Source organism: Callionymus lyra, chromosome 19 (genome assembly GCF_982586985.1).
Source record: "Callionymus lyra chromosome 19, fCalLyr1.hap1.1, whole genome shotgun sequence".
NCBI lineage: Eukaryota > Metazoa > Chordata > Actinopteri > Syngnathiformes > Callionymidae > Callionymus > Callionymus lyra.
The window spans coordinates 9684122-9700968 of NC_141836.1; the positions used below are offsets into that span (position 1 = coordinate 9684122).

Here is a 16847-nt window from a genome sequence, read left to right on the forward strand (position 1 = left end):
CCGCCCGTGGCCGCAGGCGCCGGGGATGAGTGCGTTTTAATAGCTCGTCGTTTGACGGTTCGCACTCGCTGACATCCTGGGACCAAACTTCCTCTTTTTTTGTGGCTCGTTAGTAGAAATATTTAAAACAATCTCTTCTCCCGTTGAAGCTCGTCGTTGATCTTCTTTTAATAAATGTCGTGAAATGTACGTTTAAATGTATATTTATCAAAGAGCTGGTTTGTATTGTTGTACCTTTACTTCATCAGGTTCAATATTGAACTCTTTAAGACTTCCTAGATGGATTCTGCTACTAATAATTCTACTTCTACTTTTACTACTAATTATACTACTGCTTCTACTACTTATACCACTAATAATTCTACTTCTACTTTTACTATAATTCTACTACTGCTTCTACTACTTATACCACTAATAATTCTACTACTGGTTTTACTACTTATACTTATACTACTAATTATACTTGTCCTTGTACAACTTCTACTTTAACTACTAAACTACAACTACTTCTAATTCTACTTTTACTTTTAAGTATACTACTGCATTTACTACTTCTACTACTTCAACTTGTAATTTTAATACTAATTTTATTACTAATTCTACTACTTCTAATTATACTTGTACTTTTACTACTAATTTTACTACTGGTTCTATTACTCATATTTATACTACTTATACTTATACTATTTATTCTACTTACTGCATGCAGTTATACTACTTCTTCTAATAATTGTCCTTGTACTTTTACTACTAATTATACTACTGCTTCTGCTACTAGGAATTCTACTTCTACTTGTACTACTCATTCTACTACTATTTCTACTACTTATACTTGTACTATTTGTACTTATACTACTTCTACCTTTACTACTAACTCTACTACTAATTTTACAACTTAAACTAAGTGGTAAAACTTCTCTTAGCTGCTGAAATTTGTTGTATTTCCCTGTACAATGACACTAGAAAGTCATCTTTATGCCATAAACCGGTGGACAAATGAAGGTCCCCTGGTCATTTTAATTGGCGCACAAGCTGGTCTCAAAATCTATGTACATATATATGCTCTTCTTTATCTTTTATGGTGGTTATCAACAACATAAAGGTGAATTACTGCCAACTACTGGTGTGGAATGTGGATCAGAATCGACTTGTTCTTTTGATTTCACTAAAAAGGTATATAAATAAACTTTTATAAATTATATGAATAACTCGCCAATTTCTTTGTTCTCTTCACTTCGTTCTCCTAAAATAGGAATAATATCTTGATTGACTGCCAAATTAATCACTTTTCCTCTATTGTCTGTGTTTTGGACAATCAGTTGTTACGCTTTCCATTGTGTCTGGTTTTCACAATTTCCTAATTTCATTTTTAAAACATGTACGTATCAATCCTGTGTGTCCAAATCTTAACCACAATATAAAAGTTTCTTGTGTTAATATTTTGTCCTTTCATAACGTTTTAATCGTTGTAGTTAATTTAACTGCAAAGTTTTTTACATCCACAGCATAGTATTTGATCGTCAATAATTAACATTTTCTTTTGTATTCTTCAAATGCTACTTTAATTAAGATTTATTTTAGGAGTTAGTAAGATAAGAAAACCTTTTTTCTTCCCACATTGGGGACATTTTAAATGGAATATTACTTTTATTCATCTAAGCTTCGGAATGTACAACTTGAAGTTTTGAACAACTTGAGCAGCAGCTACGAAGCTCAGCAACACCACGTCACAAAGGAAATGAAGCCGCGAGGCCGGAACCGTCTCAAACATGTGTGCGAAGAGTCACGTCAGCCATTATAAACCTGTGATCTCACCTCGCAGGCTGTCAATCCAACAGAGTTGCTGCTGGTCTGAGTCACACAGTGTCAACGTCGCATGTGTTTGTCAGTGAGCGAAGGTGCTGCTCCTCCTGCTGGTAAAAATAATTGTGATGACGTGCGATGTCAAACGCCTTTTTTATTTTTTATGAAATAAACCCCCAAAACTTCAGGATCGATCCCAACGCATTTAACTATTCAGATGCTTTTTTATGGGTAATGCACGACACAACCGTGCGTGTATTTGGGTAAGAAAATTACATCATTAATAGAGTGTATTGGCAAGAATCTGGGGATACAATATATTGCAATACTGTAGGAACAAGGATATATTTGTAAGTTATTAAGTCATTTGTATTTATATAGCGCTTTTCCAGACCAGGGTCACAAAGCGCTTAAACAATCAAAACAATATTCAATAAAGTATATACTTTAAAGGTCAAGATAAAACTGAGAACAACACAGGAGTTCCAGAAAAATCAATGAAAAGCCTGCACGAATAAAAACGTCTTAAGATGTTTCTTGAAAGTAGTATTGTCGAATACTTCGAAGACTCTAGTGTTGCAGAATTTACAGACCACATGACTCTTGATGAAGTCGTAACTGCTTTCATTTGTTTTGAAACTAAAATATGTCCAAAAATCAGCTTTAGAAGAGGCTGGAGTCAACTGTATCTTCTCGTTCTCAGTCATCACCAAAATACGTACCAACAGAAGCTTTAAAAACGACTGGAGTCGACTGTTTCCTCTAGTCCTCAGTTATCACCAAAATAAGTACCAACATCAGCTTTAAAAGAAGGTGGAGTCGACCGTATCCTCTCGTCTCAGTCATCCCCGAAATATATCCAATTATCAGCTTTAAAAGCGTCTGGAGTCGACAGTATCCTCCCGTCCTCAGTTATCACCAAAATATGTACTAAAATCCGCTTTAAAATCGGCTGGAATTAACTGTATCCTCTCATCCTCAGTCATCACCGAAATATGTCAAATTATCAGCTTTAGAGAGGCTGGAGTCGACTGTATCCTCTCGTCCTCAGTCATCACCAAAATATGTACTAAAATCAGCTTTAAAAGTGGCTGGAATCAACTGTATCCTCTTGTCCTCAGTCATCACCAAAAATATGTCCAAACATCAGCTTTAAAAGCGGCTGGAATCAACTGTATCCTCTCATCCTCAATCATCACCAAAATATGTACTAAAATCAGCTTTAAAAGCCGCTGGAATCAACTGTATCCTCTCATCCTCAGTCATTACCAAAATACTTTCAAACATAAGAAACAATTATTGTGCAATATTAAACTTTTTTTTTCTTCCTAAAACCCCAAAATAGAACATTTCCAAGTTGTACTTTCACCAGTGTAGTTCTGACCCGCCCTTGCCCTTCTGCACTCGCCAGTTAAAGACTCCGTCTCACCCGCTAATAAACTTTGACTGAACCGCCGGAGCTCGGCTGGTGCCAGAGCCTCTGACAGATCCAGGTTCGCCCGCAGAATTGATCCCAGCGCGATAAAGCATCTCCCTGGCAGCTGCCGGCGTGTCGCGTCCACCGCATTGATCCTGCATAATTCTACTGAATGTATAAGGTGCAGATGGCGTGAGGGTCTTGGGGGGTCCTCCAGGCTTGTCACTGTCAAGAGTGGACGGGGATCCAACGGGAGTCTTGCTAATGCGAGCCGGCAGGATCCTCCAGAGGAGAGCGTCGGGGGCTCCAGGGAGCAGGACTCATTCTGCCCACTCGGGTTCGTCAAACAGCAGGTGGAGGAACAACTGGTCATAGGTTCGAGATTCTACGTCTTCGATTGAATCAAACACAGAAATGTTTCTTTTCCCACCAAAAAAAAAAAAAAGGGTTAAACCCGGCGGACAGAAAGTGGTCAAAGCTCCACAAGAATGTCGTCCATGAAATATTGATCCACGGGAGGGAATACAGAGGTTCCTTCTTACCTGGAGAGGTTTTTTTTTTTTTTTTTAAGTAGGAACTAAAAATGCACAACTCTGGAGGCGAGTCACTTCTTGTTAGACTTGAGTGGACGTCAAAAGCTTGTTGTCTGGAGCTCGCGTGTGATCGCACGCACTCGGATTTCTCTCTGGAGACCAGGGAGTACAAAATACTTTCAAAACAGGCCATAACTTTGATGCAAGAGAAGGAAATCAATCAAGTGGTTTAAGTTTTGATGTAGTCGTTTATGACTTTATTACAATAATACACACATTAATTATAAGAACTTTTACAACCTCTGATTGACTTTTTTCCCGCTCAATGTTACTGGTAAAGGCAAGTAAATAATAATGACAAATATATATATAAACATATAATAAAACCCCAAATTGACTTATAATTATTTGGAAAGAAAATAATTATATTGATACAATTTAACATGTAAAATTCAAGTAATAACTATTGTTTTCAAAAGCAATTAATATCTTATTATTTCCCTTTTAAAAATATGAATCAACTTTTATAATAATCCTATACAACATTTTTTTTTTTACTGTTTTTACTTTGAGTACTTCAAGTCTAAAAAAAAACTAACTTTTTGGCGACAAGTCCTCAAAAGATTTCGGTGAAAACACAATGGCAGGAATGTCGACAAAAGACTTCTACAGCAGCTGATGAATAAAGAAAAAGTACATCATATATTCTAGTTAATGTGCGTACAATCTTTTAGTTCTCATTATAATTTAGAGAAAAGTCAAACATTCAAACAGATAATGAAAGTCTTTTTTTCTATTGTACAAAAAAATGCTTTTTGATTATTTTTTTGTTTGTTAACGTTACGACTCAGAAATGACCACAACCCAATAGTTAGAATAGCTTTATCTTAAATTCCTCAAAAAAGTATAAAAAATATTGGCTGAGTAGAAAATATAATACAAATAATATTTTGATACATTTGTATGAAAAAGTTAAGTCTTATTTTTACATTTAAAAAATACACAAATAACAGAAAGAAAAGACACAAATAATAAACTAAACAGATTTAACTGCAAAAGTAGTACACAACTATTGACAATGACACATCGCACGAGTTCAGAGAACAAAAAAGCAAACCATGACTTATAAAAGTACACAAAGATGTTCAAAACCAAGACAAGCGTCAGTTTTAAAAACACATAAAAGAGAATCAGACAAAAATGAACCCATGACTTAAGAACTGAGGGAAGCGTTCGTACCACAAAATGTTCAGTTCCTCAGAAAGATCCTGTGATTACAGACACCTGTGACAGTAACATCCTGTTTACAGAGAGCAGAGAGGACAACAGGAAGTGGTTGTACAAAATAAAACCAAAATAAAAGCAGGTCATAAAACTATTCGGTGTGTCTTATCAGAAAACAAAAAGCAAATTAAATAATATTAAATTAAATTTTAAAAAATACATAAAATAAGAGACATTTTCATAAAATAATAAAGAATTAATGAAAATAAAATAAAAACATAAAAAAAAAAAAAAAAAGGTCCAGACAGGAAAGACAATAACTGAATACACTATAAAAAGCTTAATAACTTTTTTTTTTCATCTTTTCATTCTGTGAGAAAACAACACGGAACAACACAGACAATTGTAAATGTTGATTCACAAAGATACACAGCAAAAAAAACAAAAAATAAAAGACAAGCTGAGCTTAAGTTTAACTTAACGACAATGATGGATGGATGGATGGATGGATGGATGGATGGATGGATGGATGGATGGATGGATGGATGGATGGATGGATGGATGGATGGATGGATGGATGGATGGATGGATGGATGGATGGATGGATGGATGGATGGATGGATGGATGGATGGATGGATGGATGGATAAAAATGTATATGAACAATAATCATTGGACAATCATGATGACAAGAGAACAAAAGAAGAAGGCCAGGAAGAAGCCGAGCTACAAATCTAAGTATTTTTCTTTGTTAATAAAGAAATCTAAAAATGGCAAAAACTAGTTAAATGTCATTTTCTAGACGACATATCTCTTTGAAGATAAACTTCAAGATCAAGATAGAGCCGAGGTTTATCCGAGAAGTACTAATATTACGCAGTACTATGTAGCTTCAGCGATGGCTATGGCTGGTTTTTCACATTAAACAATCTTCATGGTCGTGTTTTGATGTGATTTCTGCGGAATATGTTCGTAGTTCTTTTATTTTTATAGGTTATGTGAATATCTACTTATTATAAACTTAATAAATGTGTAAGCTAAAGAAAGTTAGCTACACACACAAGCAAATACTATTACAAAGATACTGCTGCACAAGCATTTGTTTTGATCCCTCAACATTTATAGTAGATATAGAATTAAACTGAGATCCAGGACACCGTGGAGAAGATGGTCTCCTAGTTGGCCTCTGTATTTCGCCAAAAACCGAGAAGAAAATTTTGTATTTGTTTTCAGTGGACGTTGTATTTGTAGTTTGGCGCCTTCTCTTCTCACCATCCCGGTCATCTCCCCGTCTGCTGGAACCTTCTCCGAGACAACGACCTGGTCCTCACCAGGAATAGTACCAGGAGGAGTACACGTGAATATTTGCTCAAATTCCTCCAAAACATCTTCAGTGCTCGACTCCACCACTACATCAAGAACTAAATAAGTGACTTAATCACAGGATTTTCGTAAGGTCTGAGCGTGTTTGACGCGATCCTCACGGTTGAAAGCTTCGCCGAGAGAGCAGCTGCCGTCAGGTTTTAACTTTGTTTGAATGTTAAACGGCGAGACGACTGTGACGGGAATACTAATGGCGGCCTCATGAAGCTTTAATCAATGCTATTATTAATGGCCGACTGCTCGGCGGAGGAAGAAAAGGCCGCTCAGAAGCCATTTCACACCTTAATCAGATAGAAAAATAGCTTTTGCAGCACTTGTGGCTCGGCCCGCAAATATGCCAGCACTCATTTTGGAGATGTTTATCCCGAAGAGCGATGGGACCAATGTTATTTTTGTCACTGTACAAAGCACGGCAGCCGTGATTGATGACACCAGAGATGCTGTTGTGATAAGAGATTTTTTTTTTTTACTCTACAAATGCTGTTTTCTTTTGGTTTATCTGTTCAGGTATTAAGGATTCTATTGTGTTCTCCATCTTTTCTGCCTCCAATTCATTCCAGAGCCACTTGAAACGTTGCGTTTTTAATTAAACGAGGCATTTAAACGGCAGCAGGTGTGTTTGTGAGCGGAATGTTAAGTCACTTTTTATCATTTAACACTTGAACATGTGAGCAGAATATATTGTTTTTGATAAAAGCTCAGTAAATATATATATTTAAGCGTATGTAAGGCAAATGTTATTATATAATCTGGTCACATTCACCAATTTATTTATAATATTAAAGCAGTCAACTTTGTTGCTTTTAGTCTTTCAATTTTCCATTAAAACACAAATAAATAAACATATGAATTCACTCACAATGATAATAAATAATTATTAAATATTATATATATATTTTTTTTCTTTCAAATAAGTGAATAAAACGTTTCAAGGCAAATATATTAAATGTTTAATCGTTTTTTTCTTAAAGGAAAAAGCAGAATAATTACAGTTTTAATATAATAATAATAATATAATATAATTAACTGTATATTTAAAAAAAAAAGTATTTGTAAATTTTTCAAGTAAGAAAAACAAAAAGTTTTAATAATATAGTTGTAAGTTAATAATAAATTATAAAAGATAATTATTATAAAGATTTTTTAAATCTTTTTCTGAGCGCATTATAAGTGTTTCTAAATAACCAAAGTTTTATAATATATATATATATATATATATATATATATATATATAATATGTTATTAAAGGATATTACGATTTATTTATTTTTTCAAATAAGAACATTTTAATTTTATAGTTTTTTTAATTCTTTATTACTTTCTTTCTTAATTTTGTATTACATCCTAAATATTTTTTATATATTTATATATTTATTTGTATTTAGAAATTCGAGATTTGAATATATATATATTTTTAATTATTTCCTGAATATTTTATTTCTTAATCTTAATTACATCCTCAATCTTTTTCAAGCTTATTACAAGTGTTTCTGAATAATTCGAATATTTAATATAATAATTATATTTAATTAAATGTGTTTTTTAAAAAACGATATAAAACTTTTTTTTAATGAAAAAAAACAACCGTTTTAGGTAAATAAAGTAATCATTTTGTATTCTTTATTTCTTTTTTTCTTAATTTTTAGTAAATCCTAAATATTTTTATACAATTATATTTTGTATAATTGTTTCTGAATAAATAAACGTTTTAATACAAAAATAATATTTAGTTAAGGAAAATAAATCAAAGAACTTATTAAAAAAAATAATTCTTTAATAGTATCTTTCTTAATTTTTTTTATATCCTAAATATTTTCCAGCTTTTTGAAATTGTTTCTGAATATTTCAAATTTTAATATCAATATAATATTTAATTAACTCTTTATTTTAAAAATACTTTTTTTTTAATATAAGAAAAACATTTTTTTAAGGAGAATATATATATTTTTAAATTATTTCCTTAATATCATATTTCTTAATCTTAATTAAATCTTAAACCTTTCCTTCAAGCTTATTATTAGTGTTTCTGAATAATTCGAATATTTAATAAAGTAATATTTATTTAACTGTGTATTTTAAAATATGATTTGGGAATTACATTATTTATAATAAAATAATAGAACAATAAATAAAATAACCCTGTTTTTATCCTTTTTTTGTTCCTGATTTTTAATACATGAATCTTTTTTCAGTATTATTATCGTTTCGTTTTATTATACATTTATTTTTATTAATATAAACACAGTGATATCTTCATATTGGTATATTGAAAAAAAGGAATTTTTGCTCTGAAATAAATGTTTGTTTTTATCAAATCATTTATAAACAAAAAGGATCAGTATTTTAAAATATCATTTTTGCAATTATACGTTTCTTCATTAATCGTGATATTGATTAACGTAAGATCTGCAGCTGTAATTAAAAAAGATTCAAGCCGTAGTTTCACATTTTATTTATAGCAACATTGGAGTATTAAATGTACAGAGGACGAATCCGATCCGAGTCGCATTTACAGTGCAGTTGCAAATACAGAGCTTAAGTAGTACAAGAGTCAACAAATGAAAAGTCACCCAAAAAAGTCTCAACAGTTACCAAGAACTACAAAAAAGGAAGAGGTGTGTTGTCCATCCGACACGAAAATGAAAGTTGTACAACATTTAGCTGTCACAGATATAAGTGTGTGTGTGTATGTGTGTGTGTGTGTACAAAAGTCAACAGAGGTACTCATTGATATATTAAACACAAATATAAAAAGTTCAAAGTCACAAAGTACAAAGTCTTCATTTGTATGGCGACAGCACGACGTCCCTCATGTTAAGTGTGACTGGTGATTGTAAATCAGCGTCGATGGACCAGCGATTCTCTTTTCGTTAAATCATATAAAAACACTCCCATTATTGTGTCGTCGTCTGCTTTTGTGTCGTCATCGTGTCCGTCGGGGTTCGACGCTAGTTGAGCTCTTTGTCGTCTGTTTTCAACTCGTTCGCTAATGAAAGGCGGACTCGGGTGGTTATCGTTCTTCATCTAGATCGGGGATTAGCGGAGAGTTTTCGTTCGTGTCGGTATCTTTGAGTCTGAGTCTCGTACCGGGGGGACGTGGGATTGAAGACGTCGAAGCCGAGTGAGTGACAGTTGATACAAAAAAAAACAAAAAAACAAATAAATCAATGTCTCAGAAAAAGAAAAACACATTTACTGGCAAGTGGGTACAGTTTTCAAGATGGAGCTTTTTATTTTTACGATACTTATTTTGGTCTTATTCGACAAAAAGAATCAATCAAATTTAAGTGTCGACTTCCACCAAATCACATTAAATTGAACGCACAACTTTCTCTGCAAAAATACAAAATAATCATTTTTAGATCCGTAATTAGACAATTATTTTAATTGATCAGTGAAGTATTTATCCCTTTAAAACAAAAGAAAAAAGAAAAACCACACGTACAGGTTTGTGATTGAGGATTTTTTAACACTTTTTATCCACTTTTTTTTTTTATTAAACAGAAAAAAATGAGTCATTAAACATAAACTTAGCCCCTTTATCTCGACACCAATGTTGCGTCAATGACAAATATCAGATGCAATAATAACTGATTTATTCTTATTCATTCACTGTGAAATGAGTTGATAAACAATGACGCAACTTAACCCTTTTCCGACCCTCGGGTCACTCTGACCCGGAGCTAACACAAAGGTTAAGATTCTTTGCAAAACCTTTGTTTAATTTGAGTTTTTCGCTAAATAAACGGATGATTTTTCTCAGGGATGTTTCCTTCCTTCACCTCTCGCGACGAGTCAGCGGAAAACATCACGTGTGGTGTTCAGGAACACGTTAAAAACACGTCAATAAAGAGCCGGCGGCGGCACGTGCTCGGACGTCTGACACGCGAAAACCTGAATTGTGGCCTCGCTCCAGATCAGCGCTTCATCCCGACAACCAAAAAAAAAAAAGAAGCTGCTTGATTGACAGTTTGTTTGTGCTGAGGGTTTAACACGAGCTGCTGAGGAGACAGAACCGGCGTCTGCACTCGTTCCGGGAGAAAAATGTCTTCGTGAAAAAGACCCTTGAAGTGAGGAACGTTTCACCCGATGACGGCGATAAACGTGTCAGAAGAAAAAAAGAACAGACACAACGACAACAACAACAACAAGGCGTTTCATGTTGAGGTAAAAGATGCTTTTTTTTGTTGTCTTTTTTGCAGATCAATGTGCCCTTTAAGTTGACCTCTGCCACTGCCTGGTTGTTGTTTTTTTGCGAAGATAAGCCTCCCGGGACAGGAAGTGGACGGACTCCCTCTGATGGTGTCGCAGATTTTATCGTCCCCTTAAACACGAGTTTAAAACGATTCACGTCTCTGTGGACGTGTCACCGAACATGGACTGCAACACTTAACAAGAGCAGTGGGACGTAAATACATCGTCAGTAAAGACATTTATTTGGAATCTAAAGTGTTTTTCTGAGCGTGTTTTCAAATACTGGATAAAGGAAACAGAAAAATCTAATTGAAAATATGTTTTTTATAAAAGAAAATTTTAATTTTTTGTTTAAAATAGGGAAATATACAAATTAAAACAAGTATTATGTTAACATTGTTTAATAAGCACATGCAAGTTAAGTTGTTTTTTTGTAGAATGAAGGTCACATCCATGAATTACTGAAGAAAAAGAAAATCAATTCTTTTGGTGTAAAATAGGGAAATGTACAAATGAACTATAGGATAAAAATATCTATTCATGGTAGCATTTTTTTTTTGAATAAGCAGATGTAAGGAATAAAATCCTATGGAAAGCAGGGGTTTGATTTTTTACATTTCAAATTCTGCTTGCTCACACTGTTTTGACAAAGACCTAGTCCACCTTTAAGTTAGTTTTTTGAGTAAGTCATTGACATGAACTTATTTTACCATAAAAAGAAAAACCATATGAAAAAATATAAATAAATGGTAACATCTTTTTAATAAGCACATGCAAGTTATATTTGTTTTTTGTACAATGAAGTCACAAACATGACTTATTAAAGAAAAAGAACATCACATTTTTGGTGTAAAATAGGGAAATATACAAATAAACTACGATAAAAATATGTATTCATGGCAGCATTTTTGAATAAGCAGATGAACGGAATACAATCCTGTGGAAAGCAGGGGTTTGATTTTTTTAAATTTCAAATTCTGCTTGCTCACATCATTTTGAAAATCACCTAGTCCAACTTAAATTTTCTTTTTTTTCAGTAAGTACTTGACATGACCTTATTTTACAAAAATATAAAAAAAAAACGATTTAAATAAAAAGTTTTATGGAATCACACATAAAAAAGGAAGGGATTCATTAAAAGTGAAATACATTAATATTTCTTGACAGAAAAAAGGGAATAAATATAGAAAAAAAGGGGGAGAATATGAAAGAAAATATTGGGACATTAATAAATTGTTATGAAACAATGAAATGACGCTCTAATAATAGCACCAGCAACTCCTTTGATCCACACACAAAGATAAAAAGGTAAGAACATACAGTATGTGAAGCGGGCGTTTCCGTGGCTTGCTTTGTGTGTTTGTCGACAGTCGAAGCCTCGTTTCAGGACCAAAGGTTTTGGAAACAAAAGGAAAAGTAAACATTGGTGAACAAACAGAAAAATTGTGTAAATGTTGGGCATTGCAGTCCACGTCAACAGCATTTGGCACTAAAAGTATTATATATATCTATAGACTTATACAAAGTTTGAGATGGAAAAATAAATAAATAAACTCTCATTTATTTGTTAAAATTAAACATTTGCTAAATATGTCATAAGCTACTTTTAATTAATAGTTAATTTAGTGTTTATAAAGTAAATATCTCATGCTTTACCAGATTTCTCGTTCGTTTCTTTGGGAATATAAGGAACTTTAAAGGTCGCGTACATTACTTTTCTTTACCTGGAGTAGTTCATAAAATGCTTGTCACCACCTTTAAGAAGTGATTTGATCGTAAGTGTAAGTTTAAAGTCTAAATATTTAAAAAACGCTTTCTGGTAAATGTCTTAAATTGGAGTCACCCTCTGACCTAATTCAACAATCCTGATGAGACACTTTCAAAATAGACGCTACATCAAGACGCATAAATTAAGGAATACATTAAAATTAGTGTTTTTTTCGTCTGAAATTTAGAAGAATGAATGAATGAAAACCCAGTCTGGAGCAAATGAAGTGGTTCTACGGTTTCGATACACACTGTTTATTATTAACGTAAGGAAACACTGAAGAATGGCATCGATGTAAAAATGACGTTGAAGAACAACCGGACGTCATCTCAGCACAATTTTTCTTCTTCTTTTTTTTTTTGTTTTTTTGTTTGGGAAACATTCGACCCTGAAAGTCTCTCTTGAAACGACCGCAGCGTCTACTGAAGTATTATACTGTAGCTAAAGATATAACACACACACACACTGCTCCAAAGTGCAGGTAGGAAGCTTGGCACAAGGTTAGTTTTTGTGTTTCCAAAGAAATACTGTAGTTACACATGTAAACAAAGACACTATCCCAGACCTAGTTGAAAACCTCCCCAGAAAGCGGGCGAGGCCTTTGAAAAATAGAACACACCTATACACAAGTAGAAGCAAATATATAGAAAATACATTTACATGTGTAGAATATACATTAAGTGTTCGTAACCCTCTGGTAAGATTGCACGCTTCAGTCACAAAAATATATGTCGAAGTGAGGCCGACGCGCGGTCGATCTCGTGTGGCCGTTGTTTTTTTTTTTTTAAATGGGCGAAAGCAGGTTTTGGTACCACAGTGTTAATCCACAACCATCTGAACCAAGGAGTCTCTCGCTGTCCCACGTCCCTGTGCTTGGACTCGCGGTCTGTACATATTGCCGTCTGCAGCCAGGAGCGTCACGTCGTGTTTGTGCTTTGTTTCTCGTAAGATGGCTGTTTTTTAAAAACCTCTCGTACCGTAACACATCGTACGTTCGATTTCCGTGGATTATAACGTTTAAAAACAGTTTTTTCCTCCACTGGGCCTGATTTACTAAAGGTGTGTGTGTACAGTGCACATATATCCTGGGTTTTTATACCAACACAAGGAAGATTTTCATGCTCATAATACGTCAAAACTTATGTTATTCCTGATTAAGGACTTTCACTTGAAACAAAATCATAATTTTACGCCGAAACCCGATTTAAAGCCGCACTAAGGTAAATTTCTTCTCACTCGATTTGTTCAATTTAGTCGTACTTCTGCTCCACGTATGAAACTTCTATGTCACCGAAAACATTTTTCACCTCCATCGTAAACATTCGAGAAACCTCCGTTGCGTTTCCATGGCAACTCAGAACGTCACCGGATCACTTTTCTCACGCAGCCTCTAAATAATGAAAAACAACACGATAAGACCCAGAATGCACTGCAACAGTTGAGTATAGCCGGTAGTACAGGGGTGTCAACTCAGGTTAGCTAGACAGATCCAAAATCATTGTATAATAACTTAAAAATAACATCGTACAAATGTTTTTTTTACAGCTTTCATTTGGTCTGTGGCCGTCGACACGGCAGAGAATTACTAGTAAAATTAACAATTTTCGGAACTCGCCGTCAAATTTGTTTCGATAGTAGTTTTGTTGGAGACATATCGGGGCCAAAGCACGTAGTATTAGAAGTAGAAGTCGAAGTAAATGTTGCAGGTAAAACACGAAGAAGCTAATCTGGCACTTGCTTGTCCTCGCTTCGTCAATTTGTTGGCGACCCAAAATTGTCACGGCGCCACCCAGTGGTCGCCGGTAGAGGGTAGGAATCTGACAAAAGATTATGCAATAATATACACATTCCAAAAACTGATTATGGGACTTTTTCGGCTTTAATAAATCAGGCCCTGAGAGGAAACAATTCTTGTCGTCTTGGCAGCTCGACCTTCTAACCTCCTCTCGGCGGATTCTTCTACTTCCTGCTTCATCTCCGGCGACACGTTATTGGCTGGAGCTTAAAGAAAGTGCAAAGTAATCGGAATGTGATATGCGACCCAATGAGATCGTCGGATGTCTTTGTCTATTCGTCGAAATGAGTTGCTGTGAACGCGTGTGAAGCCGCTGGATTGAAAAAACCAAAACGTGCGCGACAGAGCTAGACAGACCTGAGGCAGTAGAAATGTCCTGTCCAGCTCCGTGCACTCGCCCTCAACTCGACTGCCCCCCCGAAAAAAAAACAAAAAACAAAACAGCATCATTGAATAAATAATAATAAATAAATAAATAATCTTGCATTCAGATGGTTCCTCCTTCTCTGCGCGGGACTTCTCGTGTTAATGTGACGTCTCTGTGTAAAAAAATAGAAACAACTATCCTGATTATTCGTTTAACTGGGAGCCTAAGAAATATTCTTAAAAACATTTGTTTTTAAATAAAGCATTTCCATTTCTCTCCCCCCTTTTTTCCTCCCCCCCAGCCCGTGATAGAGTAGCGCTTCATATAAATCGTCTTTTGAGTGATACATTTCTTCTTAAAACTATTTTTTAAAAACAAATACATTTGTAGCATTTTTGTCACATCTTTAAATAAAAAAAGAAAACACAACATACTATGTAGTTGAGTCAAACTCTTGTCTCTTTGTCCATCAGTTGGTGTTGATCCTTTTTTTTTTTTTTTTTTGTTCTCCAAGTTGTGGCACATAGTGGCATTATTGGCACATTGTTCAGAAATACAGTTCCTCTTCCGCCCACGTCGTCGAACAATAAATAGATTCCCGTCTCTCTCGCTCTCTCGGCTCCGCGACGTGGCGCGAATGTACCTACATGTCGTCTTCTTATCTTGAGTTCTTGGGAGTGTGGAATGGCAGCGTCTTTAGCTGCTTTGCTCGTCAATTCTAGAAAAATAAAGATCTTCACCAGCGTCCAAAGAGTGAGCCATTTTTTTTTACAAAAAGAAGTTTTCTTGTGTTTCTGGTCTCCGATTGGATCCTGTGGGAAAGGTAGAGAAAACAAAAAAACAATTATCCACGACCATGTATAGTTAAGAACAACTTTTTTTGAAGTGCACGAATGCTCCTCCCATGATGCAACACTAATAGACTCAGGGACTCATTCATTCCTCGTGCTATTAGTTTAATTATGAATTTTGGGGCAGGAGTGAAAAGATGATTTATTCTAGGGCTGCATGATATATCGAAAAAATATTGATATTGGCAAAAAATATCGATATTGGCACGTGCGATATTCATATCGAAAACATGTGTGATAAAATTTGTATTTTTTTTATTGTATAAATCAAGCATTTCTTAAACGTGCATTTCGACCAATCAGTGTTCCTTAAAGTTGTCAATTTGCACTTCTATGTCTTGTTGTCGTTCACGTCTTGGTCCGTCTGTGAGCTGTACAGCGCAACTCGCTAGGCTCGGTTGCTACGGCGACGCGTCTTGCTGGTGGCTTAGTATATACCCAGAAGTAAGACTAACTTATGAGCGCTACTTAAACACAAGTGATCCAGTCACCCAATTTTCCGAAGGGGATCTCCAGAGGGATTAATGCAGTCAAACGACAAATCCACCAAACGTCGTTCAGGAAGAGGAAAAAAACGTACAAATTAAGAGCATTAAATCAGTCGGTCAGCCTTGTAATCTGTTACTAGTGCTCGCTGGGCCACTACAGTATTGCTCTTCCCTAGGCCTCTTCTTATTATCCGTTGAGTGCATACAAACAAAAAAAATACATAAAAACGTGCAGCTCTATCGGACTCGCGATGCTATAGCTTTTTTTTCAACAGAATATACATTTTTCTGCGATAAATTTCCCATAAGGTATGAATAGGACGAGGTCAATAAAGTCTCAAATCCACGACGTTTTTCAAACATCTCCTGCTCTAGCATACGTTCACATAGAAACACCATTCTAACTTTAAAATGTAGATAAAAGTCCAAATTATCAATTTGATTTGACTATTTTGTATATTTCATAGTTTTTTTCAAAACGGGGCAAATCACTCTCTTGTATAGTTATCACTGTTATACTCAGTCATATTTAAAATGTATGTTTGTTATTAATTAATTAATTTGTTATTTTGTGCCAAATCTATCGATGGTTGACGTTATTGACATGTTTTAGATCATTTAAAATGGCAAGTTTAAAATAAATCAATAATTTCACAGAGTAACAATCATTGACTGCCATATATCTCTTATAAAGGATGTTCACCACTATCATGGAAAAGTTTAAACTTAATTGATAATTAAATCATCATAATATCAGCCTTTGATGAAACATAAAGTTTCCCTTTTCTTTAAAAAAACCAAAAACAACGTTTAATGTTGTCAAGGCGACACCTTTTGGACCCCTTATCAAGAAAGACTGCAAAAGAAATCTCAGTCGGCATATGAAGACAGAAATTCCTTACCGGTTTATTTCCATGAAACGGTCTCGGCATTCTTTAGCTTTTAGTTTCTTAAAACTATCAAAGAACACACAGCAACACATCGTCCTTATCTCCACCAAGGACGTTTTGTGATTATGTCAGTTG

General features: G+C 34.6%; 1 protein-coding gene across 1 annotated transcript in view; it reads right to left on the minus strand.

Annotated features, from left to right (window-relative positions):
• Positions 1-8795: 8795 nt before the first annotated feature.
• ajap1 (adherens junctions associated protein 1) overlaps positions 8796-16847 on the minus strand; it is a 45210-nt gene continuing 37158 nt past the window's right edge. The window contains exon 6 of the mRNA XM_087781820.1: positions 8796-15295. The gene's annotated coding sequence lies outside the window, so the exon portion shown is untranslated. The remainder of the gene's footprint in view (positions 15296-16847) is intronic.